The sequence below is a fragment of the Talpa occidentalis genome, unplaced genomic scaffold, assembly GCF_014898055.3.
Source record: "Talpa occidentalis isolate TD23 unplaced genomic scaffold, MPIMG_talOcc4v2.1 talOcc4.4, whole genome shotgun sequence".
NCBI classification, from domain to species: Eukaryota; Metazoa; Chordata; class Mammalia; order Eulipotyphla; family Talpidae; genus Talpa; species Talpa occidentalis.
The window spans coordinates 70,457,810-70,474,218 of NW_023604295.1; positions in this window are offsets into that span (position 1 = coordinate 70,457,810).

Below are 16,409 nucleotides of genomic sequence, written 5' to 3' on the forward strand. Positions count from 1 at the left end.
TCTTTTAGAGATACATTTAGAGAAAAGTAATAAAAATAAAAGACTAGGGCCTCCCCGGTGGCGCAGCGGTTGAGCGCTGGGTTGGGAAGCTGCCTGCAACCTCTGCAGTGTCGGTTTGATCCCTGGCTGCTGGGCAAGGGTCCCACATGGTGTGCAGACCTCTCCTGCCACCCGCTGCTCCCCTTAGCAGTGTACTTTGTCACTCTGCCTGTTCTGCTCTCCGCTCTGGCTCTGGTGAATTCTCTCACCCTCCCGCGCTTCTGACTGTACCCAGTGCTTGTATAAATAAATAAATCTTTTTAAAAAATTAAAAAAATAAAAGACTAAAATCACTCATGTATAAATTTTTTAAAATATATTTGAATATTTTCATATAAATTAATCTTAGGGAGTATTAAAATAGGGAAACAGTGACTATCATAATGTACTTATAATTTTATGTGAAATATAATGAAATATCTAATATTAATTTTGTATTGCCTAATTTGCTTATGCACAAATAAATTGACATGGCAACTAATTGATTAATAAGATTGGGTTTCTCTTTGCTTATTATAATGAACAGAAGATAGTATTTGGATTGTAGAATTGTCATTCGAAGTTTGCACAATTATATTTTCAGGTAACTGCTATCCCAGTAAATTTCTGACATTTTAGAGAAGTTGTAATTTTGTTTATATAAGATAAAATATTTAATTGTTTGTGTTTAATGTTAATGTACAGCACAAAATCACTGAAGAAAGTGAAATTAATCTGCAGAGTTACAGCACTAATATTTCGACCACTACTAATGATCAGTACACACTACTTGGGGTAATGAATTTAGTTATCCTCAAAGGTTTTAATAAAATATCTTGGTTAAAACTTTTTTGCATTCTGTAAGAATCTGCCTGAGACTAAGTTTGCTGTCATGAAATAATCACATACAATTTATAAAAAATCAGGCATCCCCGGTGGCACAGTGGTTGAGCGCTGGGCTGCAAAGCTGCCCGCAGCCTCTGAAACACTAGTTCAACCCCCAGCCATTGGCAAGGGTCCCACATGGAGTGCAGACCTCTCCTGTTGCACCCGCTGCTCCCCTCAGCAGTGTGTTTCTTCGTTAGTCTGCCTGTTCTGTTCCCCGCTATGGCTCTGGTGAATTCACTCATTCTCCTGCACTTCTTTTTTTTTTTTTTTTTTTTTTTTTTATATAGAGGCATGTTTTCTTTCTTTCTTTCTTTATTTGTTTGTTTTTGTTTATACATGCACTGGGTACAGTCAGAAGCGTGGGAGGGTGAGAGAATTCACCAGAGCCAGAGCAGGGAGCAGAGCAGGCAGAAGGATCGAAGTACACTGCTGAGGGGAGCAGCGGGCGGCAGGAGAGGTCTGCGCACCATGTGGGACACTCCTCCGGTGGCCGGGGAGCAGCCGGGGATCGAACCGTCGCCGCAGAGGCCGCGGGCAGCTTCGCAACCCAGCGCTCAACCGCTGCGCCACCGGGGAGGCCCTCCTGCACTTCTGACTGTACCCAGTGTTTGTATAAATAAGTAAATAAATCTAAAAAAAAGGCTACTATGGTAAAAAAATTAAAAAAAAATTCATAAAATTGTCTTCAGAAAGAACCACACACTAAATAACACTACATAAATGGGATCATATCACAGACTTTCAGTTGCTTCTAATACAGAATTCCTTCCTCTCTTACTAAATATAGAAATAATTTGCATTTCCTCTTTAAAATAAACAATTCACTATCACATATATTGTCTCAGTAATTGTGGGGAAATATGTGTATAATTTCACTTGATACATATCATCCTACAGTTGTGATATTTTTTTTAAATTGTCTTCCCATTTAAACTCAATATTTTTTCCTGAAAATCATGTTCTTTTTGAAAATGCAAATGGGGAATTATAATATTTTATATGTATCAACACCAAATATTATTTTCCTAAGATATACTTAAGAGCTAGTAAAATGTATGAGTAATAAAAGATTAACTGCTTATATTTTATAACTATAAAATTATTATTGCTAATAACATCCACAGATGTTAGTTTCTTATCACACATAAAACAACAAAGACATACAAGGGCACAGGGAAGAGTTAGTAGATGATGGAAATGTTTATTACCTTGATTGCATTGATGGTGCCACATGTGTATACACATACTCAAATGGAATAACTGTATGCATTACTCTTATATATCAAGTGTACTATACCTTGCTGAAGTTGTTTTAAAAGAAGATCTAGAAAATACTTTGTGTATAAATGTGAATATTTTAGAAATTTTATTAGGAGAGTTTTAAATATTTTAAAATTTAGCTTTTGCCATCAAAACCTTGTGATGTTTCACAAGTGAATTAAAGTGTGGGAATGTATTATTTAATACTTTATCTCCAATACTAAAACCAGCCAAATATTTAGTAGAAATATATAGTAAGAAATCACAAAATTTACTTCAAACTTATATATACTAATCACTTTTCATTTAGTCATATTAATCCATATGATCATCCTTTAAAATGTATGTTACATGCTTGATGTTGAGTTTTCTAAATTGGTTATATAATTTAATTTACACTATAAATATTTGAATCAATACTGTAACAATCCTCACTTTACATATTAATAAACTAGGAATAGAGATATTTATATTTTATCCAAGTTCACAGGTAATAAATTTAACAATCATTTTTAACACAAAACACTCTGACTATTCTTGAGCTTTTAACTACCAGACTGATTCTTTACTGGTGAAAAAACAGGTGGTATAGATATAATGTTTTACAGTTATCAAGTAATAATGTGTGCTAAATGGCATCTATGAAAACATCAAATTTTAATTCAACCATATTACATAGCCATCTAAAAATCAAATGGTGTGTAAATTTAAAAATGTAGCATGCAATAATTTAGAAACATTTAGAATAGGTTTGTAGGTCATTATCATGAATGATCACAGAATATTTGGTATTGATGTTATTTAGAATGTCCTTGTAAACAAAGGGAAAAGAAAAAAGTAACCACAGCATTCCATCCACAAGCAGATGGCCAGGCATAGCAAATCAGTAGTATGTAAATAACTGCATTGCAAGGACACATAAAAAATGACTAGCTACTCAATATCTACTTCTACATAGATGAACCCATGTAGACAAGACAAAAATATGTACTTTTTATTGTTACTAATGCAGTCCCTAGAGTTACTAGTATCATTTTGAAATTCATTTATAGAAAGGTAGGAAAACAGATGTGTCAGGAACATCTGGATACTGTGTTAAAATCAACTATGAATACAGTGCATATGTGATTCAAAATGCACATAAAACAAAGTAGGAAAATATACTCAACTTTTAAGCTATTGAAAAATCTGCACATTATTCTCTATCGTGATGCATACAGTAAATATCTTTTCATATAGTATTAGCAAACAATACACAAACAATACTCCCCAAGTCAATTTTATTATTACAAGCATATAAGTTTGAAGAGAATATATAAACTCATTTTAATAAGGACATACGTTGGCTAGTGACAGTTATATCCATCCTAACAGTTTTTTAATGAAAATATTTGCTTCAATATAACATTTCTGATGTATCGCAGAGAGATTTCCAGCCAAAACAGGTCATCCGCAGCTAATTACGTGGCTTTTGTCTTTGAGCATACATTATGATTGGCAAGCTGCCAATGGACATGTGTAAATAATGAACAAAGTTATGAATTTAAAATTCTAAACCACTGGACCTTGCTACAGACTTAATGGCAGAATATTAACTTCTACACCTGGTCCCCATTCTGATAATCTGAAGTGTCTTCATTATATTTATTAACATTTTCTACTCTCAAATATTAATACTAGTAATAGGAAAGGAAATTATAATCCTTGAGAAAAATAAATAAAAAGATTAGTTTGGACTGGAGTTACTTGCTATAAGAAGGTACTATTTTTTAAAATTTATATCTTCAAATCAGTTGCTCGCTGCCCTCATTCACACTGTCTAGTTTATTTCCACTGAATTACCCTACTTTTAACTTTCTCACTTTATTAAGTTGGAATCCATGTTGTCTCTTCTTTTGTATCTTCCTTAAAAGTAACTGGTTTAGTGATAATTTCCAGTGAGTATTCAGAATTCTCCTTTAATGAATCACCTGGTTATTTCATAACTTATTCCCTCTGTAGTAAATTTTCATGCACTTTTAAACTATTAATTCACTCTGTAGAGATTTTTTTCCCCCTTAAGTCAATTCTGTGCTGATTAGTTGTACTTTTAAAAATTTGTTTAAAGACAAGTGTAATTACATTTTGTCAACATTGCTAATTCAGGAGTTTTACATCTTTACCAAAAATAGTGACATTTGTTTGTTTTTTTCTCTATTACAAAGAAACATTTAGAATAGTGAAGGAATTTAATACTGAAGGAATTTAATTTTCAGTTTCTTGTATAATTCAAGAAAATATCTGCCTTTATTTAACCTTTATTATAGTCTTGATCTTTTCCTTCTTATATATAGTAAAACTTTAGATACATTTGACATTTATAGAATATGTGGCTTATCTTTTGGTATAAATGTTCACAATAGATTTAAGACTTTAAAGTTTACTTTTAAATAAACTTAAAGGACAGATTATATTAAGATAGAGGAGCATGTTGTGGATATAAATCTTATATATCTTCCCTTTTTAAATTTTAACAGTATGGCATGCTATAACTCTTTATAGTAAGGGCTACTGACCATGTACACGGCCACTGACCACTAAAAATATACTATCACTGAATTCAGTTCTGTTTTTAAACTTGCTTATAAATTGATTTTCTTAAGAAATATTAAGAAAATTTTGTTATACCATATATTCTACTTCTACTTCCTGAATATTTTAATTCATATATCTGGGGATCTACATTTCGACAAAAATCTCAATTCTTAAGTCAGATCGATATATATTTAAAGTCAATATTTTTAGTCATATCTAAACTATAGCATTTAAATCAATTTTATAATTATTTTCTTATTTCTATATATTTACATTTAAACAACTATTTGATTTATTTTTGTTTTTATTCCCTTAACTAATGGTATGAATGGAATGTTTACTTGCAAAATCCCTATGATGAAGTCCTAAACACCATGTGGCTGCATTTAGAGGTGAGGGCTCTAAAGAATTAGAACACTGACCTGATAGGTTTAGTATTCTAGCAAGAAAAGTACCAGAACATTTACTCCCTCTTTCTTAATGTGATACACAGCAACATATGTATAGTTAGCAAATTATATTTCAAAATGTTGAAAGAAAAAAATCCTAAAAGTCCACATCATAAGGAAAAAAAAAAAGTTTTTTTCTAACTATATGACTTGATGGATGCTAACTAAAGTTATGGTGGTAATTATATATATTGTATGCATGCATATATGTGTGTATTCACACACACAATATATCTCAAACCATTGTGTTTCCGTAGTGTTATGCAATGTGTGTCCATCATACCAATAAAAATGGAAGAAAAAAATAGTTACTAACACTGTGTGAAGGATAAATTCATTATATGAATTATACCTTATACAAATAAAGGGAAGTGTGGCGTTAAAGAAAAAAAAAAAGATTGGACTAGGGAAGTCAGAGAACTAGAAAAATAGTCTGTATTTGTGCACGTAAGTCAGAGCTTCAGGAAAACCCATGTCCAGCAGGACTGGGAACAAAAGAACATCTAGAAATGAGATCTCAGAACAGGTACATAGAAATTGAAAATTTCAGCTCTTGACAATATTTTTCTAAGCTTTCAAATTTCATGAAAATTTCAGTGTTGGCCAGCAACTATAATCCAATCCCATGGAATGGGATTCAGAGAAATATCACTGTTACCCTTAAACAAGTTGACATAACATAAATCAGTGTAAGCAAAGAAACAAAGAAAGCTATAATTCAGCATTCTCTCTAGATGAAGGTTAATTTTCTTCTCTGATTTCTCACAGTAAAAGAGAATATAATAATACACAAATTTGGGAGTGAGAAAAATGTATGGGTAATGTTATTCTTCTAATAGCTGTAAACCTCAATGCAAGCCTTTTCAACAATTTCAGAATAAACATTTCCTTATATAAAATGAGCTTATTGAATGATGGAGGGCCACCCTGGTGGGACAGTGGGTTAAGTCTCTGCACTATGAAGCTATCAGCAGCCACTGTAGCACAGATTCTATCCCCGACCACGGAGCTAACCCATATAGTGCAGAAAACCCCTCCTGTCTCACCTCCTGCTCCCCTCAGCAGTGTATTTCTATAGATCTGCCTGTTCTGCTCCCCACTCTGCCTCTGGTGAATCCCTTCACCCCCACCCCATAACTCTGACTTACACCCCAGCTCATGTATGCATAAATGAATAAATCTTAAATAAAAAATAAAAATAAATAAATTAATGATGGATGAGGCTTTCCTGACCTAAAATTCTATTATTCTCTTTATATTGTTCTTTGTCTAGAACTATATATAGTTCTAGCAAATAAATCTAACAAATAAATCTAAAGCAAATAAATCTAACAATATGGGTAGCTGTTGGTATCTTTAATTTATTAAGGAGGACTGAGTCAAACAAATATGATGTTCATTGTTTATACTTGCTCCTTGTATAGTAAGTGCACTTCAAAGATTTGCATTATCCTGCTTTATTGCAGGGAATATTTGCTTTACTAACTCATTCAAATATATATTTCTCCTCTGCAATATCTAGATCATTAGCAATTTTTGGTGTTTTTAATAAATGCAAATTCTTAAACAGATCCAAGTTGTCCTAATCATACATTTTGAGGAAGGAACCCAGGAATCTGTTTTCCAAAACCTCGAGGTAATTCTGATTTCAAGTTTGAGTATTGAAAAACATTTCCCAAGAGATTGGATTTTGTTGTTTTAGACAACATTGTTTTTTACCTAGCATTCACTTAGAGTGAATCTGGTGAAGAATTTGGGCAATACTGCCTGTATACAGATGTAAATAATGTAGAGTGATACATGGATCCATCATCCTACCAATTAACTCCTTGAATGCAGTAAGTTTGCCTTTGATACAGAATAGTAGAACATTAACAATCAAATAATAAGAGGATGTATTTTCCATAATTCTAATTAGTTGGTGTTCATTTTATGTCACTAGCCAGTATCTCCTTCTGTGACTTTAATATAACATTTTAAAACTGCCTTGTAAGTGTATTGTAAGTGTGAAGAATTGTCTTCTATGACTTATGTCATCTAAATGGTGAACAGAAAAATAACGTATTTGGGCAAATTTAAGTAAAATTTTTGTAAAATTTATATTGAAATTATGCCCTGGCATTAACAAATAACATTCAAATTAGTAGTTATAGCTGCTGTATTTATGACATATATCTCAATAAAAATAATAACAAATTCTGATCTATAAAAATGCATTAAATGTATTCTTCTTCATTACAGTAAGACATTTTATAACAAAACCATAAATGGATTTTGAAAGTGTTAATTTGAATTAAAAGAAACTTAAAAAAGAAAACAAAATGGTACCTTGAGAATCTGGGGGGTATTGAGAGTGGAACCTCAGACCTGCAGGCATACCCAGGGATGCTCAAGCATGGCCACAGGAGTCTGCCTCAGGAAGAAACTCAACTAGTCACCGTTCCACTAACACTTCACACAAATTGCATATTATTGCAACTTAACTGACTTCTAGGCTAATCTGAATGTTGAAGTTGAATGTGAACTACTGTCCTTTTTCGTTGTGTATATAAAACCTTCCCATTTTCAGGCAACTCAAAACTTGATTGAAGGGTGTCTTGGATCTGTGTTTACTAGGTGACAGTCCTAAAGCCCCAAAGACATGCCTCCTCTTTGTCATAGTTCATCTGAGTTTCTATTCCTTGTTTATAACAGAATTTTTATTAATTATTAGCCCATTCTGGAATTATGAATCATTAAACTTACATTGGTGGTTTTTATTCTTGATTTTCTATTATCAAATTAAACTATATATTTATGATACTACCATGAGCAATTTTAATTGTACTTTATGGTAGAATCTCAGTGCTCTTAAGAAGCAACAAAATTAGTCCTTTAGGTGCTGTCTCCTCCCTGACATTTGAAAGAGAATTAAATTAAACCACTTTAGATTAGATATACAAAACCAAGTCAAGGTGCCTTAGGGAAAGCTAGGAGAAGACATGAAAGAAGCGACAACTTTCTGCTAATGGGGATATGGATCTATTGTAATTTGTTAGCAAAAATTAAAAAAAAGATTTGGCCATATTTTTTACTTAAAATTGATATATGAGTTATTCCAGCTGCAGTTCTACAGCACACATGGTGTTTGTTCAATATGGAATCTACAGCACTGAGTTTGTCCTAACTTGTTTTTATAATTCTCTCTTCCCCCTTTTATTAAGGAATTTTATTTATAATTAAATCAGTAGTTTTTTTTTTTTTTTCCCCTTTCTTTGTTCTTGTCTTTTCAGTGGTTAAATCTTGATATGTTTTTTTTTTTTTCCCATTTAGAGTATACTTTTAAAAAGTAAATCGAAAAAGCATCCTGTCCATGGGTTTTAATTTAGGAAATAATAATCCTTCCTGTTTTCAAAATGAGAAAAGCCATTTAATTGACAATTTATTTCTGGGAGAATAGGAATATCATATAATGTCCAACAGAATTACCACTCATTCCATATTTCATGTCCTTAGACCTTCTTTGACCCACAGCTTTTTAAAGTTTTCTGTCTCCACGTTTTTCTCTATTTCTCTTAGACAAACACTAACTTTATTTTCATTCCCGTTTTGATAAGTAATTTCCTTTTTTTTTTTTAAGAGGTCCTAATGTTTGTGTTGTTACAGTGTTTAACAGAAGTGGAACTCTTTTGCATTCATCTTTGCCTTTATGTCATTGTGAAGGTCAAAATCTGTCTGGCTACAGCACATGTACTCTAATAAGGCTGTCTTTCTTGTACTTCTTTACCCTCAGGCACAGTGCATAATTCCTTATGAGTGTCTTCTGTCACAAAGAAATACCAGGACTCAAAAGTACTTGAAATGAGGGGCTTGGTGGCTTAGTGGATAAAACCCCTGACCCTTTACCTCAGAGAACATGGCTTAAATTAAAACTTTCAGTATAACTGAAAAGAGATTTATGGAGTTACTGATATTTTCTGTGCAGTGTTCTAGAGTAAGACACAAAATATCTCAAAAAAAAAAAAAAAATCTCAGGACTAAATTTACTTGAAACACCACTAATTCCCAGAGCATATGGCTTTGGAATTTGAAATTAAGATTGTTTCATTATCCTGATTTGTTTATTATCAATTCTTTTCAAACAGTCTTTAGCATTAAGTCCTGTTAATTTATTCAGTATCCCTGGAAATAGGTTATCCTTAATTAAAACCAAACCTCCTTCTATTTAAAATAAAAAGCCAAAGCCATTTCAATGACCAATATTTGTTTTGTGCCACTCTTAAAACAATCTTTTTGTATCCTACATTAGGGGAAGGGATGCAGTCCTCAGAGAAACAGGACATGTGCAATAAATAATGTAAGTTTTCCTGTGAGAGGAGTCTGTAATTGGTTTCTTTGGTAGTGCCTGGATTTTATCAACTAATCTTGCGCTATGTATGTGTTCTGATAGAGATGAAAAATAATTAGAGTACAAAGCATAGTGCAACCTCTTTAGCACTGTATACAAGAATCTATGTGTTAGCACTTTTATATCATGAACATAATAGAGCAAAGATGACACTTGCATATGCAGTCTGTGCTGGGGCATTGAATATAGGTCAGACCTCTCCAAAGGTAAGTTAATATGGTAATGTCATGTGCTATATTCAAAAACAAGTATCAAACATATATTTCTTTTGAGACTATATTAATGCTATTAAAGTAAAACAAAATGTCTGCAAATGAAGTAAATATATTCTATAACTAGACAATTGGTGTAAAATTTTATTTGACCGATCAATAATAGTGTAAAAAATTGTAAATAAATTAAGGCCTTACATAGCTTAGAGCCATCTTTATGAGATTAAACAAAATATGTGTGTCTTGTTTCTCATTAAGTTTTGACATTAAAAATGTTAAAACTTTCTGTTTTTATCATCAAAAGAACAAGGCTTCGCTATGGAGGTGGAAGATATATTTTATTTTACATCTAAAGATGTCCACTTTCACCACCACTGTTCATCATAGTATTGGAAAATCTAGATAGAGCATTTGCACAGGAGAAAGGTGCAAAAGGAATCCAAAGGACAGTACTACTGTGAGCCATTCCAGTAATCAGTATATCAGCACCAAATCCCAAATCTTGACATAAGTGTGAAAAATTGCATGTGTATATTCACTTGGTTGTATAACACAAGAGGGAAACTTATCTAGGAGAATTTGGATCTTTTCAAATAAGCATGACATACACATCCTTGACTCTAACTGGAGGCATTGTCTTTATTCTAAAGAAAAATAAATCTTTCTTCTATTTGCCTCACAGGAGATAATATCTCTATGTCCTAGGATGTTCACTATAAAAACATCCTAGAAAAAGTAGTCAAAAACAGAGATATTATTGTCTCACAATAAATATGCAGACAAATTAAAACCCAAAGGCATGTTAAATTTTACACATGAAATTAGTTGCTTCACTTACTTTATACTCTTCACCATTTTCAGTCTGCATCCAACATGTGATTGATGTGGAAATTTAATTTAATTTGCTAATACATTGTTGCATATTTTACATGTATGTTAAATGTTGATCTGCAGTTTTATTTTGCTGTTTTCTTTGCAGTGTCTCTCTGGTTCTGGTATTAGGTTTAAACAAGACTGATGGAACGAGTTAAGAAGTACTTTCACTGTTTATATCATCTTAAAGAATATTTTTAAAATTTCGTCATTCAATGTTTGGTAGGCTTCACTAGTGAAAAATCTAACACTTGTGCATACTGTTTTGGGTAGGCTTTTAATTATTTATTTGATTTATTTAACAGATATAAGGCTATTCAGGTTGCTTATTTCTTATGCAATTACTGGAAGATATTTTTTAAGGTATTGGTCCATTTCATCTAAATTACTGAATATGTGGGCATAGAATTGTTCATAGTAACCCCTTGTTATTCTTTTAATATCCATTGGCTCTGGATCAAAGTCCTCTTTTTCATTTCTCATATAAGTAGTTTATATTTTCTCACTTTTTATCTTAGTTTGAGAGGCTTAAGAATTACATTGAATTTGTCAAAGAACCAAACATGTTTTAATTTATTTTCTCTGTTGATTTCTTGTTTTCAATAGAACTGATTTATGCTCTAGTTTTTATTTTGTTTATTCTTTTCATATTTGTTTTGACTTGCTCTTGTGTTTTCGGGATTTAACTGCTCTTGAAATGCCAAAGGTGGAGAGTTAGATTATTGATTTCAGATAATGTTGTAACATATATATTCAATGCCACAGATCGTCGTTGTAGCCCTACTTTGATTGTATTCCACAAAATTAGATAAATTTGTCATTTGAAATTGCTATATTTGTGATTTCATGTCTTATATTAATTTTGGGGAAATTCTCAGCATTTTTTAAAAAGATTTATTGATTTATGCATATAAGAACTGGGGTGTAAGCCAGAGGTTTTGGTGGTGAGAGGATTCACCAGAGACAGAGTGGGGAGCAGAACAGGCAGATGTACTGAAATACACCAGAGAGGGGAGCAGCTGGCAAGACAGGAGAGGTCTGCTATACCATGTGGATTGCTCCCTGGCCAGCTGGAAATCAAACTTGTGCTGTAATGACTGGCAGTATCTTGATAGTGCTGTCTTTAACCCCTGTGCCACCAGGGAGGCCCAATTCTTAGCAATTTTTACTTCAGTTATTTCTGTTCTTTTATTCTATTTCTGGGGTTCCCATTACATGTGTGTTATATATCTTGTATCACACTCCTTGGATCTTCTTAATTCTCTCTTTCATTTATTTATTTCTCTATTTATTTGCAGATTTTATTGTAATTTTCGTTCAGAGTTGAGTGTTGTTTTTGGTATATCTTCTAGCCCAGAAGTTTAAAGGAAAACTTTTAATCTACCCTCAAGCCTGTAATCAAAGGTAGTGGGTATGGGTATATTGTGGATTCTCCCTCACATACCAATGTTTATTCTTTCCACTTAAGAAGATACCGTTGGGCCTCCCCTGGTGGCTCAGTGGTTGAGCACTGGGTTGCGAGGCTGCCGGTAACCTCTGCAGCGCCACTTCGATCCCCGGCCACCAGCGAGGGTCACACACACACACTCAAAAAAAAGATATTGTTGTTTGAGAGTATAAATCATTAATCACTTAATGAATCATGAACAAATACAAGTACATTTCCTTGTTAGGAGAAGAATTATAGTGGATGCCATGTTAATAGATATCATATTACTCTGAAGATAAATTTTAAAACTATTTTTAAAAATATATCAGTTATTCTAAACTCTAAAATATTTTTTTCTAGGAAAATCCATCTAAATGTAATTGTGTGATTACTCATGTACAGATGATTAACTTTTCTTTTGAATTTACATTATCTACTTGAACAACTCATTTTCTTTTTTTTTTTTTTTTTTAAAGATTTATTTTTATTTATTTATACAAGCACTGGGTACAGTCAGAAGCGCGGGAGGGTAAGAGAATTCACCAGAACCAGAGCAGGGAGCAGAGCAGGCAGAAGGACCGAAGTACACTGCTGAGGGGAGCAGCGGGCGGCAGGAGAGGTCTGCGCGCCATGCGGGACCCTCCACCGGTGGCCGGGGAGCAGCTGGGGATCGAACCGGCGCTGCAGAGGCTGCGGGCAGCTTTGCAACCCAGCGCTCAACCGCTGCGCCACCGGGGAGGCCCAACAACTCATTTTCTATGATGCTATCTAAAATAACTTTTTAATTAAGTTTTAAAGATGTGTATATGCAAATTAAATAATTAAATGCTTAAAAATGTTGATCACAAGCTCACCTACTTATGCACTGCAACTGAATTTCCGTGAAGCATACAAAGGAAAAACAAGATTTATAGTTTTAAATATATTTTGGCTGATAAAAAATACATGAAATACACGAGAAGTGAAGGTTTTATCTCAGTAGGTTAGCTACAAGGGAAAAATAATGAGATAAAGTGCAGACCTTTTCTAACTCTACACAATCAAATTTATAGCATGTCATGTTTATCAGGTAAGAGAATATTGGAACTACCATATTTCAATGAAATCATACCTTGTGTTTCATCATCAGAGAAAAGTCAAAGGACTATGAACAAGTTTCTGGTAAAACTGTCTATATTTAATGACTTTGCAGATAGTGCTGGACACATATCTAACTTAAAAAATGTTTTGGCTGAAATTGCCAAATATCACTGTCACCACAAAAACAGTTACTATTAAAAATGATTCAGAATAAGAAGGGCAAGAAAGAAAACAATCCTCTATTATGTGAAATATAAATTATGTGAAATCTGCTGATTTTATAAAGGAAACAATTTTCAAATAAAAATACATTTAAAATTATATCTAAGAAAATGTTGAATGTTTCAAATTCATCTTAATCAAATATGTGACAATTTTAACACTTGGTGTCTGGAAACACCAATACCAAGATTTTGATTTCTTTAATTTAATCTTGCTGCTGCAGACACATCAACATCAAGACTTCCATTTATGCTGAAGATACAGACTCCTGAAGATAAAGTCAAATTTTCCTTTAAATATATTCCAAATTAGTTTTTCTCCCAACCTAGATTTGCTTCCACCTGATGTCGTAAGAATCACTTTTTCGGTAATATAATCAAGTTATCCATACTGAACAAAAGTCTCTAGGGAGTTTTACATTGAAAAACATGATTATGCAAGAAGTTGATACTAAAAAGCTTACTGCAGTAGCATATAAAATCTTCTTTGTCATTTCTTTAATTATTACTTTAATGTAACTTTCCTTCTCTAGCATTCAGGTTTTTCACATATGAACACAGTGATCAGAATAGTTAATGTTTATGATTGGTTTTGGTTAATGCTGCATTCTATCTACTAGCTAATTCTGTCTGGGTGATTTAAGGCTTAATGTAAAAATGATTACATATTAAGCTAACAGTGGGACAAGGAAGGAAGCACACCCCTCTTATTTTCTACTTGTTTGTTTCACTGCAAATTCATTCAGCTCCAACTCAATACTTTCCCTTCCAAATGTTATATGAGTGAACTACTGGAAAAATTTGTTAAGATTGCTATATAAAAAGAACAAAAGTGAATATAAAAATAATATGATTGTATCAATAGATGAAGAGACATAGTTTGCTAAAATCCAGCACCTATGTAGCTATATTAACAAATGAGGAAATATCATTCTACTATTACTGAATAAGAAAACGTCACCTGTCCTTTCTAATCTTCTCCTTTGGAAAATATACTGTAGTTGAATAAAGCATACAGATATGCATGTAAATATTTACCTTGAATCTTTATTTATATAAAGTAGAAAACTTGCTACATCAAAATATTGTTAAATTTATCTAATAAGAATATTGAATGTGTATTATCTTTCACTATGTGTATCACAAGGATTATAAGCATATGACTATTTAACAAGGAGTGAATTTTATAATAGGTTCCTAGGCTTTGAAATAGCCTGCATTGCTATTACATAATCCATTCCTTTGAATCAATGTGCACTAAAAACATGTATCCTTTATAAATGAACAGGAGAAATGATCTGATCCAAATAATTTTGGGGCAGAAAAAAAATACTAGTACTAGATAAACAAATTTGTTAAACTCTCAACAAATTGAAAAATGAGGAATCAGTAGTTAAATTTTCCTTCAGCCCATGGGCCATGTTCAACTCTGGAACTATTAACTGCATAGTTATGCTTCTGTTTGTATATAGGAATATGTATAGAAATTTATGTATACATATATATCTGTTTAGATATATATACATGACATGTATAAAATTTATTACTTCTCAAATGCTCAAATGACTTATTATTGAGCTGTACCTTCACTATTATATAAGAAAATCAAATAACAAAAAATTCATACTATTTCAAAGAAAAGTGGAATTTAAAAAATTATATTATCTTAAATTTTATGATACAGGAAAAATCATTCACTGATAATTTAACAATACCTTTAGTTATATTGTTTTACTCATTGCACTAATAAACTGATTCTTCAAGAAACTTGTATCTCTAATTTCCATGATGCTATTTACACTAATAAAATGAGTAGTATTTAATGAAAAGAAGACAGGTCAGTGTTAAATAGTAATTACCTAGTTAATGCAGTAAAAATCGCTGATAAGTGTTTTCTGAAAACAATGTTGAATGAAAATAACACTTTAATTGATGACAGAACTGCACATACACCACTGGGATAGTTTAAAAGGAACTTCTAGTGAATTCTAATATTTCATCACTAAAAATGAAATTAAAAGCAGTTTTATGCAAATGACCTTAATTCCCATTTTAGTTCTCATTTTTTTTGGGTTTCCAGCATTACATTTCACACAAAGCTTATTTATTCCTACAATCAAATTTTTTGTGTATAATTCCCAGATAAGTTACTTAATGGTTGACAATTCTGGAGAATATCAGAAGGGTTTTAGAAACTTAAATTAGAATGACCCTAAGAAGTTATTTTTGTTGATGAATTTTAACAGAGAGAAACAAATGTGCATACCAACTTCCCCATTATAATAGATGATCTGTGCATCAGATCTCAAAGGATGGCTTGCATTAGTGAAGATTTATAATTCATATTAAGATCTTATTTCAGCATGTTCCAACAAATTTCTTTCAGAAACTTTAAGGAGAGACGGCTCCATTAAGCTTTGCCTACTAAGAGATTTTTGGCATAAGCTCAACCATATCTTAGTTTAAATGGAGGTCCTTTTTCAATTAATGTTCAAGTGAAGTCCTTTTTAAAAAAATATTAATTTATTTATGCATACAAGAACAAGGGTACAGGCCAGAGGTGCAGCAGGGGGCGGGGGGTGTTAGTGGATTCACCAGAGACAGAGTGGGGAGCAGTACAGGCTGACTGACTGAAATACATTGCTGAGGGGAGCAGCAGGTGAGACAAGAGAGTTCCGCTGCATCATGTGGGTAGCTTCCTGGCTGGCCTGGGATGGAACTCTTGCTTTTTTGACAAGTCTTTTTCTACTCATATCCCCTATTTAGAACTTTTTGTACTTTTATACTTTCCTCATTATCTTTTAACACATGTTCTCTCTTCCCATCAGGTATCAAAGACAAAGTTTCACTGAATTGTATTTTCCTCTGTAAAATGTATTCATTCTCTTATTGCTTCATATGTAGTTGTCCCAGTCTTCTTCTAAAAACCAATTCTGTCATAATATTCCATTTCTGTCTTTCATTTGCCAATATTTGTCAATAATTTAGTCCACCAGAAACTTAATTTGCTTAAGCTCT